This window comes from Gossypium hirsutum, chromosome A04 (genome assembly GCF_007990345.1).
Source record: "Gossypium hirsutum isolate 1008001.06 chromosome A04, Gossypium_hirsutum_v2.1, whole genome shotgun sequence".
Lineage (NCBI taxonomy): Eukaryota > Viridiplantae > Streptophyta > Magnoliopsida > Malvales > Malvaceae > Gossypium > Gossypium hirsutum.
The window spans coordinates 57,036,732-57,050,523 of record NC_053427.1 but is presented as its reverse complement, the minus strand read 5'-3'; positions in this window follow the sequence as shown (position 1 = coordinate 57,050,523).

Below are 13,792 nucleotides of genomic sequence, written 5' to 3'. Positions count from 1 at the left end.
AGAAAATTACAATTCAAGTATGGTCTTGCATTATTATTAACACACGAACTTACCTCGTATACGAAAATGGTCATTTTTACCATTTTGTCCACAACTTGGTATTTTGCCAATTTTAGCCCAAATTTCAATTTTCCTTACTCTATCATTACAAATATAGCCTAATTAGGACTCAAATTATTCAAATTGACCCAAAATCATATTTTTAAAAATTACAATTTTGCCCCTAAAATTTGTCAAAATTACATTTTTCCCCTAGGCTCGTAAATTAAACTTCATCCTATTTTCTTATGTTTTATGACATGCTGATCATTTTTTCCTTCTATAGCAACATCAAATTCACACTCTACCATGTACTTATGAACATTAGGTATTTTTACCGATTATGTCGTTTTACTCGTTTTCACGTAAAATCGCTTAGTAAAAGTTGTTTAACACAATTTCAAGCTTCATATTCTACCATAAAATATCAAAATAAACACATTTCACCTATAGGTATTTTTCCAAATATAAGCCCTAGGTTAAATTATTACTAGAATGCTTAACCAAGTTATCGGGATTTCAAAAATGTAAAGAACTTTAAAAACGGGGCTAAAGAGCACTTACAATCGAGATTGGGAGTTTGAACAAACCTTAATCATGGCTGATGCTGGTAGAAATGGTTAAGTGAAGAAGATGATAGCTAATTTGGCTTATTTCCCTTTTTAATTCTTTTAATTATTAGTTTACCAAAATACCCCTAACTTAAAAATATTTTATTACACCCATTTCATGTCTATTTTTGTTCAAAAATTAACCAATGGTCTAATTTTCATTTAAGGACCCTCAATTTAAAATTTCATAACAATTGGACACCTCTAGTATGTAGAACTCAACTTTTGCACTTTTTACGATTTAGTCCTTTTGACTAAATTAAGTACCCAAATGTCAAAATTTTCGAAATGTCAAACTTTTTGAAAGAAATTTTCACCAAATTATTCTGTGAAATCGTAAACCATAAAAATATAATAAAAAATAAAATTTTCATCGTCGGATTTGTGGTCCCAAAACCACTATTCCGACTAGGCCCAAAATCAGGGTGTTACAGTCTCAGCTCAAGAAATTCCTTACGTTTTTGATAGATGAACTGTTGGCTAATATACTTCTTTCAGAATTCCTCTTGAAAGAAGTCCCATGTAACCCTCTCTCTTGGTACCATCGATACTAGTGTATTCCACCAATGGTATGTAGAATCTCTCAGAAGCGAGATAGCACACTTCAAACACTTATCCGGTGTGAATGACAACTCATCAAATACCTTGATGGAGTTTTCAAGTCAAAACTTGACTTTATCAGGATCATCATCAACAGTAGCTCTGAAATCCTTGGCCCTATGCTTTCGGATCTTATCAATCAAGGGCTTATTTAATCTCATGAAATCCATACCTTGTAGGGCTACGGGAACCGGTCGAGGAATGGGTGGGGGTGGAGGAGGTTGGGCATTTGGATTTGTTCGAACAAATTTCGTATACCATACATTCATCATATGAAGAAAAGCTTCCCTGCCTCCGTCTCCTTGACCAACCGTAGCGGGTCTATTATCAGAAGGCACTGCCCCTTAAGCGGGAGTGGGCGCATTACTTTCTACTTCATCATTTTCAGCTCAATTGGGATCCATTACTATATGAAAACACAATTTACAATTGTTAGGGGTCGTCACACTATCACAGTTCATTTATGGCATGTGTAAGTAGACCCTTAAAACGCTATGCTAGTCGGAGAATTGACTAAACCATAGCTCTAATATCACTAAATGCAACACCTCTCACCCGTATTCAACACCAAAACAGGGTACGAGGTATTACCGGGACATAAATTTCCATTCGAATTTAAAACTTTTCGAAAAGATTCATATCGTCCCTTAAACGAGCCTATGAGGCCCAAAACATGCATTAAAAGTAGTTCAAGACTAAATTGAGAACTTTAGAAATTTTTAAAACACTTTAAAAAAAATTCATTAAAACAAGGGTCACATGCTCATGTGGCTTTGGGACATGCCCGTGTCCCTAACCCGTGTAACTCTCTGTTTATGACGTCATCAACAAATTGAAGTCACATGGGCAAGTCACACGCCCGTGTGCTACGCAGTGTGGCGAATTTTAATTTTCGAATTTTTTCATAAAATAGGTTCAGACTTCACATGCCCTAGACACATGCCCATGCCCCTAGGCCGTGTCCTTACACGGCTAAGACACATGGTCGTGCCTTTACCGGTGTGGACAAAAATAAGGTTATTTAAACTATTTTGCCACCCTTACTTGCGCCAACCAATATAACAACAATCAACACCAATTCAAGCATATATATGACACCAATTCGGCCACAACCAAGTCATTCACATATCAGTTACATGCTATTTACTATCACATATAACATCTCATACTTATCATCTCAAACCATGCAAAATCCATATCCATGAGAACATCATCATATGCATATATACTTAACCAATATTAGCCAATTTCAATGGCAAATTACAAAATGAATTATTAACCATTACAAGGCAACACATTTGGCCAAATCAGATATGACACATAACAAAACGACCAAGTCCCTATACATGATATAACTCAAAATAATGAAATCATAAGTACCCAAAAATAATAATTTGATAGTGTGAATGGATCTTCGACCGTCTTCAATCCCGGGCTGGCTTGGTGACACTATCAGACAAGGAAAAAGAAATAGGAGTAAGCTTTAAAGCTTAGTAAGTTCTTATGCAAATAACAGGCATCATAAACACACTTTAACATAGATTTAACATAAGATAAATTAACATAAATGTAATTGTGAATTCATAATCAAGCATAGCATAGATGTATTTAAAATCTTAACATCATCATAACTTACTCGATCAACCAATCCGAGGTTTCATCACATATCGAACTCATTAAGCATGAGTTTTATGTACATACATGTACCAACTTGCAACTCACCATAATCGTTCGCAACATATCATAGTCTTTGACAACTTAAACATTGTCGTTAAGTTTCCCGTTGAACCATTTGGAATACTAAAGGATACTCGGGATATCTTACATACATAGTACCATACCAATGCCATATCCCAGATATGGTCTTACATGGGATCTCATATCGATGCTAATAGCCCAGATATGGTCGTACACGAAATATCATATCAATGCCATATCCCAAGATGGTCTTACACATAATTTCAACTAACTTTAATGTCATGACATTTGTATCGTAACTATTCCTAAGGTTCAATCGGGATATTTCTCACTCGTCATCCATTGTCAATTTCATCCCAAGAGTCAATCATAAATTCATACAATATTAAAGTATTTAAAACATAAATAAACAATGCATTATTTACATACGAACTTACCTCGGTACCAAAAATAGTAGATAAGGATTTAATCGTCAAACACCTTATTCTTTTCCCGATCAAGGTTTGTACTTCATTTTTCTTGATCTATAATAACAAATTTAGCTTACTTAATATTCACATTACTCAAATTATTCCAAACATCACATTATGGTAAAATTACCTTTTTTCGCCTAAAGTTTCACACTTTTAGAAATTAGTCCTTAAGCTCATAAAATGAAATGTATTCAATTTCTTTGTTACCCAAGCATAGCCAAACCATATACATGCTCATATCAGCCCACATTTTTCATCAAATCATATTTTTACTACCCATTTTGCATGTTTTACAAATAAGTCCTTTTTAGGTATTTTCATGAAAAATTACTTGGTAAATGTTGTTTACACATCAAACTTTCATTTTCTACCATTAAACATCAAAACACATGCATGTCACACATGGGTCAATTTTTAAACACGAACTCTACTTCAAAATAAGGGTAGAAATAGGTAAATCAAGTTACGAGGACTTCAAAAATGTTAAAAAAATTAAAGACGGGGCTAGAATGTACTTACTATTAAGCTTGAAAGTTGAAGGAACCCTAGCTATGGTGAGCTTGAGATTTTCAACCAAGGTTGGAGAAGATGGGCACAATTTTGACCTGATTTTCCCTTTTTATGCTTTTATTTACCAAATAACTAAAATGCCCTTTTTGCCAAACTTTAAAATTTTTTCTCAATAAAATGCCCTTTTTGCCAAACTTTAAAATTTTTTCTCACCATGTCCATTTTTTCCACTAACTTAACAAATGGTTTAATTACCAACTAAGGACCTCTAATTTAAAATCTCATTGCAATTGGACACCTTTAACATATAGAACTCAACTTTTACACTTTTACAATTTAGCCCTTTTGACTAAATTGAGTGCCTAAACGTTAAAATTTTTGAACGAGATTTTTAGAGAATAGTTCCATAAAACTATAGACCAGAAAAATCTAATAAAATTAAATTTTCCTACATCAGATTTGTGGTCCCAAAACCACTATTCTGACTAGCCCCAAAATCGAGTTGTTACATTTCTTACCATATAGGTAATGTTCCAAATTTTCAATGTAAATAAAACAACAGCTAACTCTGAGTCGTGCATAGGAAAATTTCTGTAACATCCCAAAAATCTCATTAATTGTAAACATGTGATAGATTCTTAGTGAAATAAGTTACAAATAAAGGCCTTAGGATACCAAATAAAGCTAAATCAAGAAGTATGGCATGAAACGAATATAAATATCACGAATTTACCGCAAGGGTGTCAGATCAATTGTAATACTTGTAGTGTTATAATGGAACACTAGAGTATTCCAAGGATCGAACCCAAAAAAATCATGGATTGAATAATTTCTAAATAACTTGCGTGTAAAATAAGAAGTCTAACCAACTAATCGCAAAAAATCATATTACGGCTAATCATAAGGTCACGAGAAATTAAACTAATCTACTACCTAACAAATAATGATTAAATTGTAAAATGTGAAAAATAACAAAATTAACAATTAAGTAAAAAATGGTGGTTGGCTGATCTCGATGTGGTTCACTAATCCTCAAATTAAGGATCCAAATCGCTTAAACTCCCAAAATGGCTTCATATTACCTCTCGATCTCAATTTCACCAAGTTAGACAAATTAATCAGGATTATCTCACTATTTAACTTGAGACTAATGAATTGGTGCCCAATAAGATCTCATTTCGGTCTCACTTGACTAGATATTCCCTTATGGTCATCAATCTCAAGTTTTTAGGTTCATTCAAATGTGTCCAATTTATTACGATTTGGACATTTATCCAAAAATCAACTCTCCGCATCTTCATCAACCACCTCCCTTTAAAAGTTTAGTTATTCATGTTGAAAATAAAGCTAATGAACATGAAAATGAAGAATATGAAAGCCATTAAAAAAAAGATTAAGAAAAAGGTGAAAGTTGATATTTTTATGTAAGAAAATGTAAAGAGCATGAAAAGAGAAGCATTCAAGAAAATATAAAGCAGTAAACATGAAAGGAACAGCATTTAATAGGTGCAAAGTGAAAGAAACTAAAATATATTAAACTAAAGCTAAAATTTCTTACAACCAAGGTACAAGGATTGAAAGTGTAAATAAACCTAAACTACAAAAATAACTAACTTAACTAACACTAAGAACAACTAGAAAAAGAAGAAAAGTTGTAGAGAAATGTTAAATCTATAAGCAAATGAAAATAAAAACCCTAGAAAAAGAGAAAGAAAAGCTAAGAGAAAACTAAAGAAAACTGTAAGCTAAAACTACCCTAATGTGGCCTCTTTTTGTCTCAGCCAAATTTTGGCTAATATAAGTAGTTATTTTGACCCTATTCTTGTGCGTAGAATACCCTTAAATGAGCCTTCAATGATTGGTGCTTCGGGTTGTTAATTTTTGTCCTTTCAGGATGTTGGTATCGCGATACCAAGGAATAGGATATCATGATACCTCGGACAGTCTTGAACTTGGGATGCTTCTTGGAAGGTGGATATTGTGATACCCAAAGTGGATATCGCAATACCACTGAAGGGTAATCTCCAATCTTGGGTTTGTTGGAGGTATCGCAATTCCAAGTTTTAGATATCGTAATACCCTTTCCTTTTGTGTCGTTCTTACTCAATTTCAGCCTCCAACACATCCCTACATCACTCAACCATATGTTAGGTCCCCAATGGCACTTTTTGCCAATTTGAGTCTCAAAATGAGTAAAAATGAGGCATTTACACTTATTAACTTAAAACCTAAAAACTACGGAAAATAATGGTAAAAATACTACTTTACTTGAGAATAAGCTCTTTAATTGTACCTAGAAATCCTAATTTTTCGTATCAAATTATGACAGATCATAAACACTAGCATTAACTAATCCAAATATGATTGAAAATTGTGGTTTATGGGATTCATGAATGCCACAAGAGCATATGTCAACCCAAATGGCATCACTAGGAACTCGTAATGCCCGTATCTCGTTCAAAAAGTGGCATATCACATTCTTTTATCTTCAGTTGATAATATTCAAATCTCAATCATCTTTGAAAACATTTAGATTAAAATTGTATTCATGAGGAATCCCATTTAATGTCAAGGACCAAACACATAGATACCAAGAATAATTAAGTGAGACATGGTTGCACAAAAAAAAGCCAACATGTAGTACATATCTATGCATAAGATAATTGTAGATCGATTTACGAGATCAATACTAAGAGATTGTATAATGAACATGTCAAATATTTGGGAACGCATAAAATTATTATACTTGCTAAGTTGATCAACTTAGACAACATTTTTCTCATTTGTGTCATTGTTTATACTAATTAATGTATTCAAAAGCTTGGTACTTTGTTTCATGAAAGCATACTTGTAATGCCTCAAATTTTTGTAAATTTTGACTTTTGTAAATTAGTAGCACAATATATCTGTATATGTTTTTGGTAAATTATGGCATAATTGTGTATCTGGTTCAGTGGTTAAGTGTTCTAGGTGTATGTGTGAGGTCCCAAGTTCAAGCCTTGTCTTGGGAAAATTTTTGGTTTTTTTTTCTGAATAAAGCCCTATCTCTAATCAGTAGGCTTTTATTTAATTGATGGTAAGTTTATAATAGAATGGGCCGGCTGGTCTAGTGGATAAGTGGAGTGTTGGTGTGAAGGAGATCCTATGTTCAAGTCTCTGCTTAGGCAAGGGATTTTCGTCAGTGGTAAGTTGAGTCTCTATTAGTCCCTAATTATCAAATTTGTATATTAATCCTCTAAATCAATGTTGGATTCACTGATTATAGGTACTGGAGTGCTCCAGAGTGTTTAGGCATAAAAAATGATATAGGTGTATACTCGAAACATTGAAAACGAGTCTCGACAAAAAGTCAAAAAAGCCTAAGCACGCCTGTGTGGCGGGCCGTGTGACTGAACACGGACGTGTGAATGACGAGATAGGTCGTGTGATGGCCGCTGAGGTAGTGTAGGCCACATGGGAGTGTGGGATTTTTGTGACAGGCTGTGTGATCCACACGGCCAAGGCCAAATTGGGTCATATGGGTCACACGGGTATGTGGGCCCACATGGGCATGTGAGCCCATTTTTCTAAAATGATCTGTAAGGTTGCACGGGTCATCCAAGTCGACTATGGACCTACTATAGGGCCAGTAAGCGTTACTTAGACCCCTAAACAAGAATTTTGACTGTCTAGAGTATGAACTGATTGTATGATCTGGTAAATTGCATATTAGCATGTCATATTTGTATGTTGTATTGCATCGGGGTTGGGTTGATGTTTTGGAGGAAGTATTCTGAAAGGCTCTTAAGCTTGATATATGGCAGCTCAGCTGCAATTATCTGATTATGTGTTGCATTTGGTACAGCGTGGTGTGTAGGGATGGGTGGGTCAATTTTATCCCCACATGGTGTGCAGGGTTGGACGAAGTTGTTGTGTAAAGGCTGGTGGGTAAGACTTTGTTATGCTGTTCTGTTTTGCAGGTTATATCTGAGATGGGTTAAGGCCCTAATTCATTTCTGATTCTGTATCTGAGTGGGCTAAGGTCCACACCGATTCTATAATGGGATTAGGCCCGAACTATAAATAAATATATGATTGATTTCGGATATTGTGCTGTATGTATATTTTTATGCGGGAATTACACACTGAGTTTGCAAAAACTCACCCTTTTCTATTTAATATGTTCAGGTAATCCCCAGTATTAGACGGATCGGTGCAGCGGAGGACTCGACAGTGACCCCTGCTTCTGCATCACGATAAATTTACGGTTTTACGTTTATCATGGTTTAAATTTTTATTTGGGAAATTTTGATGTAATTATGGCCATTACGGGTTTTTCTTAAATTTGGGTTTTGCAACATTTTATGGTTTTACTGCTAGTAGTAGGAAAACTCGGGTTTTCAAAATAAACAAACATTTTTATCAAAACATTCACAACCATTCAACAGTTTGAAAACTTCTGCGTTAGGTTAACATTTTGAAGATGATAAACTAATTAGGTAACTCAGTTTAAAAACCGGTGTTAAGATAATGTAGTGTTTTAAAATGAGAAATGAGGTGATAGCAACGATACAATTTCAAAATCACTATCATGTAACATTGCCACATTCGGCCATAATGTCCAGGCCGAGTTTGGGGTGTTACATTTAGTGGTATTAGAGCCAGTTTCAAAACTCGTCTGTGAATTTTGGGTTCCAAAATTGGTTTTTAAAGAAATTATTTCTAAATATTTTCAAATATTCTGGTTAAGTGTGTGGTTCACGGAGTCTCCATCACCGATCCTGTAAGTTTTTAAAAATTTGTACTGTTTATTTCACAGTACTGTATATAGTATATTCTGAAACTACTATAGGTAGTAAATCATACTGAAAACACTCTAGTTAGTGTATACTGAAAACTGTAGTGAGACTGCGGCTTACAAAAACAAACTCTGAACTTCTAATAATGTTTTGCATAAAACATCTGTTAATAAATACTGAAACTGTAACTGATCCATAAAAATTGTAATATAGATAAATCTGATCAGACAATGAGCGTACGAGGTATCCAAGGACGTGGTACTAGAGGCCGAGGTAGAGGCCTTAGAGGGGCTCGAGCTGAGTCCTCTTCCATGGATAATATATTGAATTTAGACACGAGTGAGACACCTGTGTCGCCTGTTACTAAGACTAGGTCTCGTAATCGCATGGCTGAGGATGACGCATTGTCCCAGGCTATGCTCAGGATTTTGGAGAGGGCCGTTGGGCCTAATGCTGGATCTGGGGGTCGAGGGTCGGTTACGGAACGACTCGGGTCCAATGGGGCTGAGTTATTTACGGGTGTCATTAGAGTCACCCCTAACGTGGCTGAGTATTGGATGGAGGCCACTGAAAGAATCATGGATGATTTGGATTTTACCCCCAAGCAGAAACTAAAGGGTGTTGTTTCCTTGCTTTGCAATGAAGCATACAAGTGGTATGTGAAAGTTAAGGAGGGCTCCCAGCCCGAACGGTTGACTTGGGAGTATTTTAAAACAGCATTTCAGAGTAAGTATGTGGGAGCCAGTTATATTGATGCTAGGAGACGTGAGTTTCTGAATCTGACGTAGGGAGACCGATCAGTGGCCAAGTATGAGGCCTAATTTCTGCAACTGGGCTGCTATGCGTGAGGTATGGTGGCAACTGAGTATGAGCGATGTGTTCGCTTTGAGGATGGCCTCAGATATAACCTGAGAGTTCTGATAGCTCTACAGAGGGAGCGTGATTTCTCTACATTGGTGGAAAAGGTGAATATTGCCGAGGAGGTTAAGCGCATTGAGCGCCAAAATCGTAATAGAGAGAGGTAAGAACAAGAGGGATTCAAAGCCCTCAAGTTCGGTGTAAGGCCTAAGAAAAAGGTGAAACCCGATGGGATAGTTAGAGTTGGGGCCCCTATTGAACCTACTGGGATCTTACCTTGTGGATATTATGGTAGACACCATCCGGACGAATGTTGGAGGACGACTGGGGCATGTTTGAGATGTGGGTCTACTGAGCATCACGTTCGAGAGGGTCCATTGAGGGCCGATCAAATGCAAGCTCCGGGTTCTAGTACGGCACAGCCACCGAGGGTAGTTCAGCAGCCACCTAGGGGCCGTGGTCAGGCTAGAGGTGGTAACGGCATGGGCTGAGGTCAGCGAGCACCGGGTAGAGATGCTAGGCATGTAGAGGCAAGGTAGCCTGCACTGGTTTATGTTGCTCATCGCTGTGAGGACCGAGATGCTCCGGACGTCATTACAGGTACGTTTTTAATATTTGATGTAACTTATTTGGCATTGATAAACATAGGCTTTACACACTCATATGTAGCTAGTACCGTGTCTAAAACCTTGGGGATTTCGGTTGAGAGTATTTCTAGTGATGTAACTTTGGTGAGTCCCTTAGGGCAGTCTATCTGGGTGGGTAATCTATTTAGAGACATTCTACTAGAGGTCTAAGGGGCAGTATTTTTGGCTGATCTAACGGAGCTTCCATTCGGGGAGTTCGATCTGATTTTAGGAATGGATTGGCTGGTTAAACATCGGGTGAGTCTAGATTGTGCGACAAAAAGGGTTGCCTTGAGGACCGAGAAGGACATTGTAACACCCCCTTACCCGAGACCGTTGCTGAAGTCGAGCACGAGGCATTAACAGACTTAAATTATCATTTAAACAATTTCAAACAATTTATTTCACCTTTCGTAATAAATTGCTCATCTGCATCACAGTCGCTAAAAAATTTATATCTCAAGTTAAGAAAATCAAAATTCAAATCCGTAAATTTTATATAAAACTAGACTCATATATCTATTTACTAATTTTTTCCATAATTTTTGGTTAGGCCAATTAGTACAGTTTATTAGTTAAAGTTTCCTCTGTTTCAGTGTTTCATTGATCTGACCTTTGTTCACTACGAATCACTTTTCTCTCTGTACAGAATTCAGATGACTATGCCATTTGTTTCTATTAAAAATAAACTCAATAAGGAATCTCTAAATATAAAGTATGACTCCTAATTATTTTTGTAAAAGTTTTAGTTAATTTCTAAATTTAGAATAGGGGATTTAGAAATTGCTCTAACCCTGTTCCACCAAAACCAAAATATCTCATGAAATACAACTCATTTACCTGTTTTGTTTCTTCCATATGAAAACAGACTTAATAAGATTCAAATTCATATTTTACTCACCATCTAATCCTGTCTAATATTTTTAGTGATTTTTCAAACTCATGTCATTGATGTTATATGATACTATTTTATAGCAAATTTCACCTTTTTATGAATTTCCATGGATTAGATAGCACATTAAGCAAACATAACACAAAAATTGATTTTTTTTTATTAGCCATTCTAATGGCTAATCATTACCAAGCATTTCCTTACCACTCAATAGCCATATCATAAGATTATATACAAAAAATGATTATAATGTTATACATGCCATACTCAAAATATACAAGCCACTATACGAAAATGGTCCACGGATAGTGTGAGCGAGCCTCCGACCGTTCCCGATTTCCGAGCTGGCTTGTCAAAACTACAAAGAACGGAAAAGAGGGAGTAAGCATAAATTCTTAGTAAGTTCACATGCAAACAGCAAGTAACATAATCATGCCATCCAACATAAAACATCATTTGCATAAATATCACCAAGACATTTATGTTACATTTGCATTACTACCTTACCACGATTTCATTATACCAAGTTCTTAACCCAATGGTTTAAGCACATACCTGTCAAATTTTCTCACTCACCACACTTACCAACATGTCACCTTCGTTTTAGGTATTCTTCTTATTCACTTAAGATTCACCCGTTGAACACATCAAAATATAATTCAAATACACAGATTGCATGCACATAAGTGCCATACCTTTATCTAGATAAACTCAATAGCCTGCGAAAATTATGTACCCAAGCTACCATGTAACTTTCCCATAAGCGAATCGGACTCAACTCAACGAGCTCGGGCGTTCGCATCCATAAGTGAACTCGAACTCAACGAGTTCGGATGCCTAGTTACATCTCACAAACTCGGACTCAACTCAACGAGCTCGGAACTCAAATATCCTAGTGACATGTCACTTGTATCCTAATCTATTCCCAAGGTTCAAACAGGATTTTCCTCAATCACACATCTTTGCCGTCTTCCACGGAATGTTGGAACCGATACTTGTAGCATTTCATATTTATCAGGTAGCTCACATAATTTGTATATTACTCAATAATAACCATAAAGCATAATATTTCATGATAATAATCATCATATAATATAAATATCTTAAATTACGTAAAATGACAATTATGTTACCACATTTACACATGAACTTACCTAGGTACAAAATGTTAGAAATAGAGCCTATTCCTCGTAAACTTTATTTTTCCCTTAATCACGACTTGAATCTCGTTTCTCTTTATCTAAAATACCAAATTAATTTATTCAATATACACATTCATCAAAAAAGCCCCTAATACGGGCTTGGATAAAATTACCATTTTGCCCCTAGCTTTTCAATTATTTACAATTAAGTCCTTAAGTTTGTACAATGAGTTACATGTATTACCCATGACATCTAGGCATAGCCGAATTTCCTAGTGTCCATAACAACCCATATTTTACACAAAAAATCAGATTTTTACCATCAATTTTACCGTTTTTACAATTAAGTCCCTTTTTAGGTGTTTTCACATAAAACTACGAAGTAAAAGTTGTTAAACACACATCAAACCATCATATTCCTTCATTATTCATCAAAATACAATTATGTCACTCATAGGTAAATTTTCATACATGCATCCTAGCTCAAAATATTGCTAGAAAATGATAGAACATGCTTTCTAGATTTTAAAATCGAAAAGAGCATTAAAAACGGGCATGAAAATTACTTACAATCAAGGCTTGAAAATGTTGAAAACCCTAGCTATGGTGACAAGAAAAATTCGGCAACCCTTATGGAGAAGATGAGTCCATTTTTGTGTTATTTTTCCCTTTTTAATGACTATATTTACCAAATGAAAAAAATGCCCTTAATGCCTTTCTTTGTAAATTTTCATGTACAAGCCCATTTTTGTCCAAAATTTTAAAAAATGGTTAAATTGTTATTTAAGACCTCTTAATTAATATTCTAAAGCAATTTCATGCTAAAATCTTCTAGAATGCAAGTTTTGCAACTTATTCAATTTAGTCCCTAATTTCAAATTAAGCACTTTATGCATAGAATTTCTTCACAAAATTTTCACACAATTCTGCAATCATATCATAGACCTAAAAATAATTATAAAATAATTATTTCTATCTCAAATTTGTGGTCTCAAAACCACTATTCTGATTAGGCCCTAATTCAGGATATCACAACTCTCCCGTCTTTAGGGATTTTTGTCCCCGAAAATATTACCGGTGAACAGGTGTGGGTATTGATTCCTCATAGTTTCCTCAGGCTCCCATGTAGCCTCTTCTACTTCATGCTATTGCCATAATACTTTCACAAGAGCGATACTTTTATTTCTTAGTTGCTTGACCTCCCGAGCTAAAATATTAATCGGTTCTTCATTGTAAGTCATATCCGGTTGTAGCTCAATTTTCGTAGGTGAAATTACATGTGAAGGATCCGAACGGTACCGACATAACATAGATACGTGGAACACATCATGAATCTTCTCTAATTCAGGTGGTAATGCTAACCGATATGCTACCGGTCCAACTCTTTCAATTATCTCATACAGTCCGATAAAACGCGGACTCTACTTGCCTTTCTGACCAAATCTAAGAACTTTCTTCCATGGAGACACTTTTAAAAATACCTTATCACCAACTTGAAACTCGATTTCTTTTCGTTTCAAATCTGCGTAGGATTTTTGTCTATCTGAAGCAACTTTCAAATAATC